Below are 13,857 nucleotides of genomic sequence, written 5' to 3' on the forward strand. Positions count from 1 at the left end.
AAAGAAGAAGAAATTCCTTAGGCTATACCATCAGCCCCTTCAAATAAAGGAATTTCCCTGATGCGTGCACTCCAAAAATAAAACCAGGACTTTAACCCTACTGGGGCTATTTGACTCCATCTCTCTTTATATATGTGTATGTCTAAGCCTTTCCTTTCCTGTAGGGAAGGGTGTTGCTAAGAGTTGACCTCATCTAATACTGATTTAAGCTCTGTCACTGAACTGAAGAATGGATAGAAAGCCCTCCTACACAGATGTGTCCTCTTACCCGGCTGGAACCTCCAAGTGCCAAGACACTAAATATAACGCTGGCCACGTGAGCTGGTAATAGGACTTCTGTTACTGTTTACGGACCAAGAAATTCCAGTATAGCTGTTTTGCTTATATAGATCAAACTTCTTTTAGAGCTTTAAATGTGGGGTTTTTTTTCCCTTTTCAGATTTTTAAAAAAATATCCCCACCGTCTATGCAAATTATATTACATCACATCCCCTGATCACATCAGATCAGCAAACTACCCAACCTGTTTGTTACCTCAAGTAACAGAATACAATGCAGAATTCAACAGGAAATGTTTTACGGAACTCAAGGCCTCAGCTAGCCACACCAGGACCCAAAATCCAGACAAGCACAGAGGTTAAGACCAGACTTTTGAGGCCAGACCACCTGTGTATGCAACTCCCCTACTGCTTCCCAGCAGCATAATCTTGGACAAGTTATTCAGTGCCTCCAAACTTCAGTTTCCTTTTCTGTAAAATGGAGGTAACTCTTAACTACTTCCTAAGATTATTGCAATGCTACATCAGAAAATGGCAATGTAAAATGCTGGGTCCATAATAAAACTACCACCAATAGTAGCATCTTTTTGTAATAATGTGTGGTCTTTTCTTTTATTTATTTTTTTTAATTCCTAAGAAGTTTCCAGCCCCATCTTCTTTGGAAGACTAATAGTTATGTTGGGACAGACCTTTTTTTTTTTTTTCCTTGACTGAGGTCACTTGAGCATGCTCTTAGGTATGAAACATAGATGAGTTGGCAGTTGCTGTCCTCAGAGAACCATATAATTGAAAGTTTTTTAAGATTTATTTATTTGAGAGAAAGAGAGAGAGCATAGGGGAAGGACAGAGGGAGAGGGAGAAAAAATCCTCAAGCACACTCCCTGCTGAGCACACAACCCAACATGGGGCTCAATTCTATGACCCTGAGATTATGACCTGAGCCAAAACCAAGAGTTGGACACTTAACTGACTGAGCCACCCAGGCGCCCCAAAACTTCTTTTTGATGGGCTTGGCCCAGCTGCCTCTATGGGGAATAGACCTTGCTACAGAGAAACCTTTTCTGAAAGAAAAGCAATGGACTGGTCCCAGGAATTCCAAGGTAGAGAGGCATAGTGATGGGAAGCAGGGTGACCTTATCCAAGACCCTCAAATTGTGAGTGTAGACTCATGACCAGAGTTCTCAACACATTGGTCATCCACTGGAAATCAAGGAGTGAAACATGGAAAGGGGTATGTCCGAGGCTGGCAGGTCCATCCTGAGAGCATAATGGCCACCCCAAGCAATGACTGTGCAGAGAGGAGCACTGTGGCATCAGACTCCAGGTCTCATTGAATGGATGAAGCAGATAGTATGTGCAATAACTGGAAAGTATTTTTAATGAAGAAATGTGTGCTATTCTGATTCCCTACAAATTTTAGGATTATTTTCTCCAGCTCTTTGAAAAATACCAGTGTAATTTAGATCGGAATGGCATTAAAAGTATAGATTGCCCCAGGCAGTATAGACGTTTTATCAATGTTTATTCTTCCGATCCAAGAGCATGCAATGGTCTTCCATCTTTTTGTGTCTTCTTCAATTTCTTTCATGACTGTTCTGTAGTTCCTCGAGTACAGATCCTTTACTTCTTTGGTTAGGTTTATTCCCAGGTATCTTATGGTTCTTGGTGCTATAGTAAATGGAATTGATTCTCTAATTTCCCTTTCCATATTTTCATTGTTAGTGCATAAGAAAGCCACTGATTTCTGTACATTGACTTTGTATCCTGCCACGTTACTGAATTGCTGTATGAGTTCTAGTAGTTTGGGGGTGGAGTCTTTGGGGTTTTCCATATAAAGAGTCATGTCATCTGTGAAGAGAGAGAGTTTGACTTCTTCATTGCCAATTTGGATAACTTTTATTTCTCTTTGTTGTCTGATTGCTGCTGCTAGGACTTCTATTACTATGTTGAACAAGAGTGGTGAGAGTGGGCATCCTTGTCGTGTTCCTGATCTCAACGGGAAGGCTGCTAGCTTTTTCCCATTGAGGATGATATTTGCTGTGGGTCTTTCATAGATAGATTTTATAAAGTTCAGGAATGTTCCCTCTATCCCTATACTTTGAAGCGTTTCAATCAGGAACAGATGCTGGATTTTGTCAAATGCTTTTTCTGCATCAATTGAGAGGACCATGTGGTTTTTCTCTCTTCACTTATTGATTTGTTCTATCACATTGATTGATTTGCAAATGTTGAAACATCCTTGTAACCCAGGGATGAATCTCACCTGGTCATGGTGGATAATGTGTTTTTTTTTTATTCGTTTATTTGTTTATTTACAGCATAACAGTGTTCATTGTTTTGGCATCACACCCAGTGCTCCATGCAGTACGTGCCCTCCCTATTACCCACCACCTAGTTCCTCAACTCCCACCCGCCCCCTGCCCCTTCAAAACCCTCTGGTTGTTTTTCAGAGTCCATAGTCTCTCATGGTTCATCTCCCTTTCCAGTTTCCCTCAACTCCCTCTCCTCTCCATCTCCCCATGTCCTCCATGTTATTTGTTATGCTCCACAAATAAGTGAAACCATATGATACTTGACTCTCTCTGCTTGACTTATTTCACTCAGCATAATCTCTTCCAGTCCTGTCCATGTTGCTACAAAAGTTGGGTATTCATCCTTTCTGATGGAGGCATAATACTCCATTGTGTATATGTACCACATCTTCCTTATCCATTCATCCGTTGAAGGGCATCTTGGTTCTTTCCACAGTTTGGCGACCGTAGCCATTGCTGCTATAAACATTGGGGTACAGATGGCCCTTCTTTTCACTACATCTGTATCTTTGGGGTAAATACCCAGCAGTGCAATTGCAGGGTCATAGGGAAGCTCTATTCTTAATTTCTTGAGGAGTCTCCACGCTGTTCTCCAAAGTGGCTGCACTAACTTGCATTCCCACCAACAGTGTAAGAGGGTTCCCCTTTCTCCACATCCTCTTCAACACACGTTGTTTCCTGTCTTGCTAATTTTGGCCATTCTAACTGGTGTCAGGTGGTATCTCAATGTTGTTTTAATTTGAGTCTCCCTGATGGCTAGTGATGATGAACATTTTTTCATGTGTCTGATAGCCATTTGTATGTCTTCATTGGAGAAGTGTCTGTTCATATCTTCTGCCCATTTTTGGATATGATCATCTGTTTTGTGTGTGTTGAGTTTGAGAAGTTCTTTATAGATCCTGGATATCAACCTTTTATCTGTACTGTCATTTGCAAATATCTTCTCCCATTCCGTGGGTTGCCTTTTTGTTTTGTTGACTGTTTCCTTTGATGTGCAGAAGCTTTTGATCTTGATGAAGTCCCAAAAGTTCATTTTTGCTTTTGTTTCCTTGGCCTTTGGAGACATATCTTGAAAGAAGTTGCTGTGGCTGATATCGAAGAGTTACTGCCTATGTTCTCCTCTAGGATTCTGATAGATTCCTGTCTCACGCTGAGGTCTTTTAGGTGGATAATGTTTTTAATGTACTATTGGATCCTGGTTGTTAGGATCTTGTTGAGAATCTTAGCATCCATATTCATCAGTGATATTGGTCTGAAATTCTTCTTTTTGGTAGGGTCTTTGCCTGGTTTGGGGATCAGGGTAATGCTGGTTTCATAAAAAGAGTCTGGAAATTTTCCTTCTGCTTCAATTTTTTGAAACAGCTTCAGGAGAATAGGTGTTATTTCTTCTTTGAAAGTTTGGTAGAATTCCCCAGGGAATCCGTCAGGTCCTGCGCTCTTGTTTTTGGGGAGGTTTTTGAACACTGCTTCAATCTTGTTACTAGATATCGGTCTGTTCAGGTTGTCAATTTCTTCCTGGTTCAATTTTGGGAGTTTATAGTTTTCCAGGAATGCATCCATTTCATCTAGGTTGCTTAGCTTATTGGCATATAACTGTTGATAATAACTTCTGATGATTGTTTCTGTTTCCTTGGTGTTAGTTGTGATCTCTCCCTTTTCATTCATAAGAAACCCTGAATTGCTAAGGAAATGTTGAAAAACAAAAATAAAACTGGCGGCATCATGTTACCTGATTTCAAGCTTTACTACAAAGCTATGATCACCAAGACAGTGTGGTACTGGCTTAAAAACAGACACATAGACCAGTGGAACAGAGTGGAGAGCCCAGATATGGACCCTCAACTCTATGGTCAAATAATCTTCGACAAAACAGGAAAAAATATACAGTGGGAAAAAGACAGTCTCTTCAATAAATGGTGCTGGGAAAACTGGACAGCTATATGTAGAAGAATGAAACTCGACCATTCTCTTACACCGTACACAAAGATAAACTTGAAATAGATAAAAGACCTCAATGTGAGACAGGAATCCATCAGAATCCCAGAGGAGAACATAGGCAGTAACCTCTTCAATATCAGCCACAGCAACTTCTTTCAAGATATGTCTCCAAAGGCCAAGGAAACAAAAGCAAAAATGAACTTTTGGGACTTCATCAAGATCAAAAGTTTCTGCACAGCAAAGGAAACAGTCAACAAAACAAAGAGGCAACCCACGGAATGGGAGAAGATATTTGCAAATGACAGTACAGACAAAAGGTTGATATCCAGGATCTATAAAGAACTTCTCAAACTCAACACACACAAAACAGATAATCATATCCAAAAATGGGCAGAAGATATGAACAGACACTTCTCCATTGAAGAAATACAAATGGCTATCAGACACATGAAAAAATGTTCATCATCACTAGCCATCAGGGAGATTCAAATTAAAACCACATTGAGATACCACCTGACACCAGTTAGAATGGCCAAAATTAGCAAGACAGGAAAAAACATGTGTTGAAGAGGATGTGGAGAAAGGGGAACCCTCTTACACTGTTGGTGGGAATGCAAGTTGGTACAGTCGCTTTGGAGAACAGTGTGGAGATTCCTCAAGAAATTAAAAATAGAGCTTCCCTATGACCCTGCAATTGCACAACTGGGTATTTACCCCAAAGATACAGATGTAGTGGAAAGAAGGGCCATCTGTACCCCAATGTTTATAGCAGCAATGGCCACGGTCGCCAAACTGTGGAAAGAACCAAGATGCCCTTGAACGGATGAATGGATAAGGAAGATGTGGTCCATATACACTATGGAGTATTATGCCTCTATCAGAAAAGATGAATACCCAACTTTTGTAGCAACATGGACAGGACTGGAAGAGATTATGCTGAGTGAAATAAGTCAAGCAGAGAGAGTCAAGTATCATATGGTTTCACTTATTTGTGGAGCATAATAAATAACATGGAGGACATGGGGAGATGGAGAGGAGAAGGGAGTTGAGGGAAATTGGAAGGGGAGGTGAACCATGGGAGACTATGGACTCTGAAAAACAACCCGAGGGTCTAGAAGGGGCGGGGGGGGTGGGAGGTTGGGGGAACCAGGTGGTGGGTATTAGTGAGGGCACGTGTTGCATGGAGCACTGGGTGTGGTGCAAAAACAATGAATACTATTATGCTGAAAAGAAATAATAAAAAAAAAAGTACAAAACAAAAAAGAAAAGAAAAGTGTGCTATTATTTAAGGGCCCAGTTTTGACCGAAAAGCAAAAATCCATTTTGGTTTTGCAGGGCCATTGAATGGGAGGTCCTCTGGGGAGAATTCCCCCTCAGAATGGCTCACCTCACTCTCAGAATCTTTATGCAACAGTCCAAGTCTTGCACCGGTTGTCAGATCACTGGGAGCAAGAATTGTTGACAATGGCTATTCATTTGCAGGTAGAGTATGCAGACAGGCATCTGACCTAAGTGAAGCTCCTCTTCCTTGCAGGTCTCAGAGAGATTGAACAGTCTGTAAACATCAGGCAAGCCATTCCAGGAGCCCTGAGGCAGAAAGTTTTTAGGGAATGGACAGAAAGGCTGTCCTCATCTCTTAATTTTCTACAGATCACCTCATGTTCGACTACAGGGATCAGTTCTAGATACTCACTACTGGGTCAATCTTTCCATGGATTCAAACTCATCTGAGAACTTCTGAAGAAGAAATGTCTGAGTATAGATGTCTCTCATGTCCATTTTCCAGCCAGTGTACCCAGGGAAGTAGTCTTTCCAGGAACTGGGGAATTGGATGAGTGGCTTTCTGCTACCTTCTTTACAGTCAGAAAGCCTATGATTTGAAGACAAGTGTTCAGCTCATATGCTCTGCCATTAGCACATGGACAACCATGACACATACCTTCCAGGGAAAGTTGAGAAGATCCACAGCCATGGAAGCATCTCCTATGGAACCAGGGATGTTAGCTCTTAAACTACACCTGAGCATCCAACAGAGCCCCAAGGGAGGAACTGACTTGCCTCTGTGATCACAGCAGCTGTTGAAATCAATACACTCCATATTTCCACATGTGCTAGTTAAACACAAAGACAGCTCCACAGTTTCTTACAAAAGAAATCAATGAAGGGGGCACCTGGGTGGCTCAGTGGGTTAGGCCTCTGCCTTCGGATAGGGTCATGGTCTTGTAGTCTGGGGATCAAGCCCCGCATTGGGATCTCTGCTCAGCAGGGAGCCTGCTTCCCCCTCTCTCTCTGCCTGCTTGTGATCTCTGTCTCTCTGTCAAATAAATAAATAAAGTCTTTAAAAATAAAAAAATAAAAGAAATCAATGAAGAAGGAGAATGTTAACATTTGCCAGGGAGCAGCTGCCATTTTTTTTTTTTTTTTTTTTTTTTTTTGGAGACCCTTCTCTATGCCAGGACCTGAGCTCAGCTCTTCACAATATACTAGCCCATTTGTATGCTAAAGACAACTCTGAGATTAGGGTATTATTAAGACCATTGTGTTATAGAAAACTGAGGCACGTAGAGGAAGCAGTCACATCATTAATAAGTGGGAAAGCCAGGATCCAAGGCTCAATCAAGCCACTCACGGGACGCCAACATCTGTCTCCCCAATCTTTGTGTTTACTGTCCCCTTCTCAACTGTCTTTTAGGTAAATGCCTTTGGTTATAGAGTAAAGAAGGAGGGCATTGTCTAATCAGTAACATTAGCAGTAACAAAAGGCTAGTGCTGCACCTTGTTGGCCTTGTGCTTGCAACAGATTCCCTGTAGCCCTTAAAAGGTCACCGATCTAGACCCGTTATGAGAAGAGACCACACAGAAGCTTCCTGCTCTCTAAAAGTTTCTGTGGCAAGATAGATGTACTGACAGCACTTGCAGAGACAGATAAGGTATCTCAAACAAATACGCATGCTTAGAGAAGTAGAAATAGGTGCCCCACACAACAAACTATTCAAGAAATGCTTTTGGAAGCAAAAAGTTAACGTATTTTTTGAAATGACAGAGAGTCTCAGAGTTCCCTCGCTCAGCATTTTCTGAGATTTCTTAAACGCAGAACACTTGAAAATTATAATACATTGACCCAGTGCTGTAAGAGAATACCAGCTATTCAATGAATTTGGGAACACTGAAAAGAAATAAAATAAAATAAAATAAAATGGAAAAAAAAAAGAAGATCAGCTATTTTGTTTGCTTAGAATAAAGTGCAGAGCAAAGATGTTACAGATGAATTAATTACTGTAAGAAATGTTGATGGGCGCCTGGGTGGCTCAGCGGGTTAAAGCCTCTTCGGCTCAGGTCATGATCTCAGGGTCCTGGGATCGAGCCCCACATTGGGCTCTCTGCTCAGCAGGGAGCCTGCTTCTTCCTCTCTCTCTGCCTGCCTCTCTGCCTACTTGTGATCTCTGTCTGTCAAATAAATAAAATATTAAAAAAAAGAAACGTTGAAAACTTTATTTACGGTTTTTTATGACAACATTTAAAAATCAGAGGATTTGTCACTTTTTTGTTAAAGGAACAAAACATCACAACTACGTATGGAAATTCTATGACAGAGAATGAAACGTAGATATGTGAAGAAAACAGTATATTGAGAATGGGGCAGGAGGCAGTCTGAACTTGACAGCACCCCCAAACCAAATCCTAGAGTGTTCAGGTATGGCTCTCCATTCTTTTTTTTTTTTTTAAGATTTTATTTATTTATTTATTTGACAGTCAGAAATCACAAGTAGGCAGAGAGGCAGACAGAGATAGAGGGGGAAGCAGGCTCCCCGCTGAGCAAGGAGCCTGATGTGGGGCTCGATCCCAGGACCCCAGGATCATGACCTGAGCCGAAGGCAGAGGCTTTAACCCACTGAGCCACCCAGGTGCCCCGTCTCTCCATTCTTTAGAGGTAGGTTATCTAAAACTAAGATAAATACATAAAATTTAAGCTTTTGCCTTTTAATTTGATTTTAAGTGTTTTTCAGAGGGTACATACTATCGCATTATTTGTTTCTGTGTTTATGCAGGACTCAGTAGAATATTCAGGGAATAATAGTGATCCAAGGGATGCATTGTGGTTGAAGAGAAGGAGCTGTGCAAAGAGAAGAAATGTAGATGAAGAAAGGAGAAATAGGGACAGGTTCTCACTTCATCCTCTAACTCTATGAAACCCAATCGTTATTTTAATTAAGTAAAAGAGTCAGTTCAGGTTCTAGATTTTCACGGTAACAGCATAGATGATCAGAGGTAACCAAAGACAAAGTGAAATACCAGTTGAGAGGCTCCTGCCATCATTCCTACCAAGTAGTAGTAAGGGCTTGAATTTATAAAATGGGTTTTAGAATGGAGTAGGAAGGAGAAGCAAATTGCGTTTCTATGCTTAAGAGTAGTTAGGTTTATTAATTTATTTTGTTTTGGAAGGAAAAGAGGGAAGGGGTCTGGGGGATAACCTTCAAGCCAGGTGGGATGGTGGAGAACCATCCACAGAGTTACCAAATATTGGAGGAAGACCAGTCAGTGGGAAAGGAATGGTAGCTCTGCCTTTGGATATGCTAATGTTGAGGTACTGTCTTGACATTGAGGTGTTAGAAGTAGAAGTCAGCAAAATTATGGGCTAGACCTATGAACTTGGGATTTCTCAGTGTTCACATCGTAGTCAAGTCATGGGGATGAGTGGAGTCAGTCAGGAAGAGGGCACATAGCAAGAACTGCAGAGGGGAATGACAGAGTCCTGGGGAGTGTGAATTTGGGCAAAAGGAGGAATGGCACTCATACAGGAAAGTGAGAGAGAAGAAAGGAGAGGTTTCCAGTTAGCAACCACAGCACTCACTAATGACATCACTGAAAGTGATTTCAGAGGTGTTGAGAATGGCATGGGTAGAACAGAGTGGGTTGGAAAGAAATGCTAGGGGACATGAGAATGTGAAATTCAACATGTGGTGGTTTGTAAATGGCAAACTGGCATTTGAACGCAAAAAACCCCACCACCTTCTCCTCCCAGAAACATAAAAAGGGGGAGTTGAAGAAGTCCCGATGGGAGAGAGTGCATTCAGAGGAGAATCAGGTATTAGCTAAGTCCAGGAGCTATAAAGAATGTTCTCTGAAGAATTCAGGGGTGAAAGCAGTCTATCAATAGTGGAACAATAACCCTTCTTTCTGTCCTCACTGCCATTGCCCCAGACCCCCTTGACTAGTTCTGTCCTCAGATCCCCAGTGTTCAGCTTCAACGACTTCCTGAGGAATCCTAGACGCAAACTCTTTTCTTTTTTGTAGAGCCCAGGATACTTTCCCTATTCTGTCACTCTTCATATACGTAATTTTTTCGAACTCTGTTTTCTTCTAGATTGAGAGCTCCAAGAGGCTAGGAAATGTATTTAGTATCTTCGCTATTGTATCCCCACATAACAGGAGCTCAATAAATGACGTGTGGGATGAACGAATGAGTCGATCATTCTCTGGATAGGGATCCAGAGTTCACGGTGAGAAGGGTTTGCCTGGGGGGTAGCAGTGGGAAAAAGAGTGAACAGGGAGGTAAAACAAGGAAGTATTGGAATAAGACTGAGAAAGCAGGTCACTCAGAGGTATGTGGATCTTGGTTTGTGAAGAAGGACTTGGATGAGGTACAAAACTAGTTGCAGGACTCTGCATGTGGTTCCAGTCTATAGAAATTTCTGTTTTGATAATTAATAGCATTCCACTAAACCGTTGTTCAGGTGTCTGAACAGAAAGCTGGTGATGAAGTTCAGATCTGGTGCATGGGTAGCAAGTTAAGGGACATCCTTCCTTCCTTCCTTCCTTCTTGCCATCCATCCTTCCTTCTTTCCTTCCTTCCTTCCATCCATCCTCCCATCCATCCATCCATCCATCCATCCATCCATCCATCCTACCCATTCATTCATCAAAACTTACTGTGGGCCAGGCACTATTCCAGGGGCTGGTGACACTCTAGTGAATTTAAGACATAAAACCCCACATCCTCATTGAGTTTTGGAAAGATAATAAATAAGATAAATGGAATTTTGTAAAGTGATGAATACTAAGGAGTAAAATGAAGCAGTGAAAAAGGACAGAGAGAGAGAGTGTGTGTGTGTGTGTGTGTGTGTGTGTGTGTGTGTGTGTATGTTTTGAACCTAGGGTGAGATCATACATTTTAGATACAAGAGCCAATGAAGACCCCACATTACATTTTGAGCAAGGCAGGAGAACCTGGAATGTTCAACCCACAGGGAGGAATCCAGTGAGGCTGGAACAGTAAGGAAGGGGAGCAGGGAGGAAGAGAAAACACAAGAAGTGTGTCACCAACTGAGGGAGACTCAATGGGAAGATCTTCCTGGCCACTGTAAGGACTTCATTTAGCTTTTACTCTGGTTGGGACAGCAGGTGGGCCTATAGAGGCTTGAGGGGTGTGATCTAAAATCTTAACCAGGTATGAAATCGTTACTTGGGCTGATAGATTGGGAAGGGGGACTAGAGTGGAAGCAGGAGTCACTGCTGGGGACTGAGTCATCTAGATGGCAGACTGGGATCAAGATGGCCTGGTGGGGATCATGAGAAGTGGCTCCATTCCAGATAGAATTTGAAAGTAAACCAACAAGATATGCCATTGGATTGGGTTTGAGTGTGAGGGTGAGAAGGAAGGAAAGGGAGCCCCCACACTCTCAGCCTGAGCCCTTGAAAGATCAAACAGGCCCCAACAAGGTAAGAGAGGCTTGTAGGTAGGGAAGGTTTGGGGAGGGGCTGTTTTAAATATGTTAGGTCTCAAATGTTTATTAAATATCAAGTGGCAAGGTTGAGTAGAAAGTCTGGAGCTCAGGGGAGAAGTTTGGCCAGAGAGATAAATTTAGGAGTTTATCAGCCTATTGATTTGATTTAAAGTCATGAAGCTATTTTTAATTCTGGAACTTTCATTCCATTTTCTGTGGTGGCTATATCATTCTACATTCCCACCAACAGTGTGCAGGGTTCCAAATTCTTCCCAGCTTTGCCAGCACATGTTATCTTTTTTGTTTTTGTTGTTTTGGGTAGCAGCCGCCATTATAGGAGTGAGGTGATATCTCACCTCAGGTGAGATATGAAACCCAGGTGTGGGTTTGATTTGCATTTCCCTGATGATGAGTGAGATCACGGAGAAGCTTCTGATTCAGGGTTCCTTATTGAGGATGAGAAAGCCTCTTTGTTTGATCCAACTTTCGTCAGGCTCTGGAACCTTCTCCTAGGCCCAGCCATACACTTCCCTGTGAAATAGAGTTTTAGCAAGAATCTGGCTTCATCAGTTTATCAAGAAACCCACACCCTCAATATCTGATCACCTCAATATCTGATTACCTCAGTGTCTGACCAGGTTTGTCACCCTCCACCCTTCCCCAAGTGATGTCTGATCTGCCTCAGGCCTGCCTTTGGCAAGATTCCCGTTGGATGGGCTTAGCCAGAAATCCCCATAGCCCTGGTGTTCCCTCTCAGTAATTTTCCACCCACTCACCCCCACCCTGTTCCTGGGCTCTAAGGCCCAACTTGCCCTTGCTGTGTGAGAGGATGAGCACCATCTCTCCCACACTGCAAACCCGCCCTGCACTGGGCCCTCTACCTATCTCAGCGGTCCTGAATAACCCGCCTTACGGTCTTGAACAAGTGCCATTCAAAAATTTTTTTCTTGGGGTGCCTGAGTGGCTCAGTGGGTTAAAGCCTCTGCCTTTGGCTCAGGTCATGAGCTCAGGGTCCTGGGATCGAGCCCCACATCAGGCTCTCTGCTCAGCGGGGAGCCTGCTTCTGCCTTTCTGCCTATTTTGTGATCTCTCTCTCTCTCTCTGTCAAATAAATAAAATTAAAAAAAATTTTTTTCTTTAACAAAAATGGAGGATGAGTTGCAGAGAAACCAGGAAAGGTCTTCAAAAGTTAAGGAGGGGCAAGAGATGGACACAGAATTGGAACTTTATGGGGGTTTGGGGAGCAAGAGCACCGCAGACGGCGGGAGACAGGGTGATCTGAGGTATGTGGCATTCCAGCGATGGAATGGGGTGACAGGCTGAGACCTGAGGTCCCAAGGCAGATGGTGGAGGTGAGGCCTTGAACTAGGGAGATGAGAAAGGGGACAGCCAGACCTCATAGGAGGCCTGGAGGCATGAGGAGAGACAGTCTTTTTTTTTTTTTTTTTTTAAGATTTTATTTATTTATTTGACAGAGAGAGATCACAAGTAGATAGAGAGGCAGGCAGAGAGAGAGAGGCAAGCAGGCTCCCTGCTGAGCAGAGAGACCGATGTGGGACTCGATCCCAGGACCCCGAGATCATGACCCGAGCCGAAGGCAGCGGCTTAACCCACTGAGCCACCCAGGCCTCCCCGGGAGAGACAGTCTTATTCCAAACACACGGGTCCCCTTCTCACCCCCAGCAGCAGAAGTCAATGGGCCTGGGAAAGGAGTCTTACGCCGAGGTACTGGGGTCACTCCTGACCTAAAGAGCTCAGGAGACAGGAAGGCCTACAATAACTGCCCCAGAAGGCCATGCAGAAGCTGTCAGGGCCACTGTCGAGTGCAGTATTTGGGGTTCAGTCCCAAATACAGCCTCCTGTAGTATCCCCTAAAGTAGTCATGCTTTCAGTCCCAGCCAGGTTACCCAGGTCAAAGGGGCAAGAAGGGAAGTGCGAGTGAAGTGTGATGCCCGCAGCGTCAGGAAGCCTAAAGAAATGCACAGGTGAGAGAAGGCGGAGTAAACAGGACCCGGAAAACTGGAGATTCCCCCGGAACCAACGAATCTGTGACTCGTGAGCTGAGCTGGGCTTAGCGTGTCCTGAATGGAGGCCGGAAATTTGGATGCACGAGAACATCGGGGAGAGGGTGATGGTCAGGGGAGCTGTGAGGCACCTGCTGGGCTAAGCATGGGGGGAGGGGCTGAGCACTGAAGGCCCAGCCACCCCTGCTCCCCTAGATTTCTCACAGAAGTGCTACAAATAACAAGACAACCATGAGATAGATCTCAGCAAAGCCTGACCTTGCGACCCAGCCCCCAACCCTCCTTCTGCCAGGAAGGTTGGCCTCTGGAGCAACCATCCGCAAGCTTTGGTACAGGCGCTCTACACCTGAGCTTAAAAACCACTCCTCTAGCACCATGTGGAAGCTCTGGGTTGTAGTCCTTTTTTTGTTTTTGTTTTTTGTTGTTTGTTTGTTTTTTTTAATGTTTAAATTCAATTAATTAATATATAATATATTATCAGTTTCAGAGGGAGAGGTCGGTGATTCCACAGTCTTATATAATATATATTATATATTATATAATACCCAGCACTCATTACCTCATGTGCCCTTCTGAATAT

This window comes from Meles meles, chromosome 16 (genome assembly GCF_922984935.1).
Source record: "Meles meles chromosome 16, mMelMel3.1 paternal haplotype, whole genome shotgun sequence".
Taxonomy (NCBI): domain Eukaryota; kingdom Metazoa; phylum Chordata; class Mammalia; order Carnivora; family Mustelidae; genus Meles; species Meles meles.